At 39.5% G+C, this 4,023-nt stretch overlaps 1 pseudogene; it reads right to left on the bottom strand.

Moving 5' to 3' along the window:
• Positions 1-208: 208 nt before the first annotated feature.
• Positions 209-2,220, bottom strand: LOC131638169 (uncharacterized; annotated as a pseudogene).
• Positions 2,221-4,023: the final 1,803 nt, after the last annotated feature.

Genomic DNA, 4,023 nt, shown 5'->3' with positions numbered 1-4,023 from the left:
TAAACTGCAGTAGTAAACCTCCAGAATTAAACTTCATTTAACAGCACACAAAAATTGTTGTCCTGGGGTGACTACACTACTCCCCCTTTTTTCCAGAAATGTTGCCAAAGCAATCTTGAAATTCAATTAAGTATAGGCCAGAATCAGAAAGAAACAAATTCATTGAAAACAAAAAAAATCATCATTAACAGCAGTTATAGTCTTCAGATTAAGAACCGCCAGAACTGTCTTCATCACCTCCTTCACTTGTGCCATCATCTGGACTGGCCTCTTCTTCTTCCACCTCATCTGAATCAGCATCTTGTTCATCATCTGCCTCAGGACCTGCTTCCTCATTCACAGCAAACTCCGCACCTTCTTCCATTTCAAGAGAGCTGATCAATTTTTCAAGAGCCAGTTTTCTGGACTCCAGCTCCTTGCATGTTTCCCTGAGCATTGCAATCACATCATCTTTACCTGTAGATGTGCTATCTTTGGATGTTCCAGCTGATGTTGTGACAATGTCAGGAACATGGGTTCCTTGAAACAGCTTGTAGTGAAATGAGAGAGCACTTTCCCTTTTGCAAACAGAATCATTTCACTTAGGATATTAGGATACTGATTTAAAATTATACCACATATGATAGATGGGAAGGCAATAGGACCCTTCACACTAAAACTCCCGGCATGCTTCATTGTCTGATCAAATATGTAAGTACCATAGTCAAACTTTGTCTTGGTTCCAACAGCATATATAAACTTTCCCAGCACAGTAGCAACAGTTGACTTGTGGTTTGTGGGCACCCAGTTAGCAGCTCCAATCTTGTGTAGCATTGCATACTTTATGCTGAGCTTGCTTGCAGAAAGTTTTCCTTTCAGGGGCCATCCTTTCACCTGCTTAGCAGTGATAACCTCACATATTTTATTGTCAGACACTTCCAACTCAGGTTGGGCTTCATCAGATCTTCCAAGAAAATTGTTGATAACAGTCGAGGAGAAGATAACACACTTTCCTCTCACATACACTTTCCTAAAATCCTTTGATTTTCTATCAGCACAATCTTCTGATAGATTCACAATGAACTCTTTTACCAGCATTTCATAGCACTTGGGCAAATGAACAACAGTTTTCATTAGACCAACTTCATGAATCAGGTCCATGATTTCTTTATTCTCAAGGACATTCTGAGCCAACTTCCTTTCCAAGGCTAACCTCTTGTGGTGGAAATATTTCCACCTATTGACACTGGAAGGATAATGAAAGGAGATATTATTAATGGGTACCTCAGGAACGCTAGCAGCAAGCTTACTAGTTGTTGGCTTCTTCCTTAATGGAATGTCTTGAACATCAACATCAACATCAGAGTCAGAGTCAACAATGGCATGGGCCTTTCTTTTCTTGGGGACCACTTTGCTCCAAGATTTGGTAGGACCAACACTCTGAGATACATCTCTGCTCTTAATGGGACCTGTAGAGGTACTTTTCTTCTTGATAGAGTTAGTAGAGAGACTTTTAGGAGCAACCTTTCTCTTGGGAGAACTTTGAACAACAACCTTACCTTTCCTCCTAGTCATGAGCCTTTTGGCTATGCTAGGGTTCACAGCAGCTACCAGATCATTATCAGAATAGTCATCAAGGTCCACAACTTGTGTGCTTGTGTTAGTGGCAGTACCTGTACCAGCATCAGCACCAGTATCCCCAAAGTCATTGACATCCTCAATTAAATCTGCATCAGCATTGTCTTTTCGGATATTATCATCATTCCCTTCCTCCTTAGTCATATGTACACCACCATCAGGAGAGTGTACATCATCATCAACCATGTGGGCATCATCATCATTAGATGACTTCCCTATGATGTTTGCCCTAGGTGCAGCAGCGGTTTCAAGGATCACAGTTTGCAGAGGAACGGATATCCCAGGGACCTGATGTTGTTCATCCAAGATATGAGTGACAATTTTGGTAATGGCTTCGTGAACATACTTTGATCCTTCCTTGGGTAAGTTCGCACGAGAAGTGGACAAAGAAGGATTAACGTCCTTAGCTTGAACAGTTTCCTTGGGTCTTCTTGCATGTGGAGTACGAGATTTCTTCAAATTTAGATCATCAACACTAACCATTCTTAACGGAGCAATATTAAGAACTTGATTAGGGTTAACCAGTTCAGTTCTTGGAACAGAGTCAGGAACATCGGTGGGGGACAACTTCTTGGGAGAGGAAGAATCTGATTGTTGCGACATCTTAAAGTATTCCAGAACAATTCATGAGACACGATAGTGGAGAGTGAGAGATCAGTTCAAGAGCAAATTTGGGTTGTTGAAGACAATAGGGTAGAGAGCAGCCTTTTGGTGTGATGGAGAAATAAGAGGGAACTTGATATAGTAATCAATTGGGGGATATTTTAGATATTGAATAAAAAAGCCCAAAATATATTCCCGAAATAGAATTAATTGCTATAATTCTACATGAGGGAAAATTTCTAACTTACCCTTTAACTTTTCAAATTGATTTGCAACTAAGGCCTTTGTAAAAATATCAGCAATCTATAGATCAGTGGCCACGTGCTTCAATATAATATCTTTGTCCTCCACAAAATCTTTGATGAAGAGATGTCTAGTGATGTTGCAGAATAATGTTACGACATCCTCTTTGACATTATACTTAAAAAGACTTTGTTGTATCCATCCTAATTGAGACCAGTCATTATCAGAGGTTATGTGATCAACGAATATCCTGGTAAGTTCTGAGTCCACCATAAGATTAAAAGGATCACTATCATAGAGACTTCTTACTTTGGAGTCTTCATATCTAACAAGACTGACAGAGACAAACCCCCTTGGTACCATGTTCCATGTTGTGCTTCTCTTGAACAGGCACAATTCCTTTTGCATATCTCTAGTCCATATGTCATTAATAAGAACCACCATTATCTTCTTTAGGTCAAGGTTGCATATAGTCCAGCTAGTTGCAGATGTTTCCCTTGATCTTCTGATAGCTTCTGGTAGTTGGTTTTCAATTATAATCTCTTTATGGAGAACACTTTGAATATTGAAAGATGAGCCTTTACCAATTCCAAAGGAACCTTTTATCTCAGTGCACACACTTGATTCTTTAACATGTTCAGATGTTAAGACATCTGTTTTGATATTCCCATAAACTACTGAGATAGTTGTCTCAGCTTCTTCCAGAGCATAAATCTTCATTGTTGGGTTATTGCTTATAGCAGGGGTGATCTCCTGTTCTCTAGGACCTTCAGCTTGCTTTGGTCTCCTTCTTTTAGAACTTCCTGTTTTGCCTCTAGAATTCTTTTCATTTAAGCCAAAACTGGAGTGTTCAATGTCAACACATAACTCATGCTGAGGTGGCTCTATTCTGGCAAGATTTTTCTGTTGAGAGATCTTCTGTTTGGTAGGTGCACGAGGTTCAAGACATGTGGACCTCAAGTGAGCTATCTTGCCACATTGATAGCATTTATTGACTGAGAGAGATGTACCCTTTTCTTGATGTTTTTCCAGATGTTGGAGCCTTTGATTAGACATCTTTTGCTTCATCTTGTTAGGAATGACTCTTACCTCTGACTTGTTGATATTTATAGTTTGATTACTTCCCATTGTTGCCTGTTTGTTAGATCTTGTGTTTAGCAACTTTCTCTCCAGGGCAGCAATGTTTGACAGGAGACTTACTCTTTCTTCTTGTAGAAGTGTATGAGCATTCTTATATTCCAATAATCTTCTACAAAGTCTTTCATTCCTTAGGCAAGTCTCAGAGAACCCAACAGTAAGTTCACTAATGGTGAGTTCTCCAACATAAGACTCATCATCAGATTCATCCACTTCTTCAACAGGATTCTTTATCTTGGCAAAGGGAACCTCTGGTTTGACAAGTCTTTCTTGATGGTTACCCTCAATTTCTTCTTTGGCCATAGAACATGTAGAGGAGTAATTTAAGGTTTTAGGCTCCCATAAGTAGCAATTATCCTTAGATCTAGATCCCTTCATGACTTCCTCAGTTTCTCCATTGGTGATAACACATCCTTCTTTAGT

The sequence above is a fragment of the Vicia villosa genome, unplaced genomic scaffold, assembly GCF_029867415.1.
Source record: "Vicia villosa cultivar HV-30 ecotype Madison, WI unplaced genomic scaffold, Vvil1.0 ctg.002202F_1_1, whole genome shotgun sequence".
In the NCBI taxonomy this organism is placed as follows: Eukaryota; Viridiplantae; Streptophyta; class Magnoliopsida; order Fabales; family Fabaceae; genus Vicia; species Vicia villosa.
This window is presented reverse-complemented; position numbering and strand designations above follow the sequence as displayed.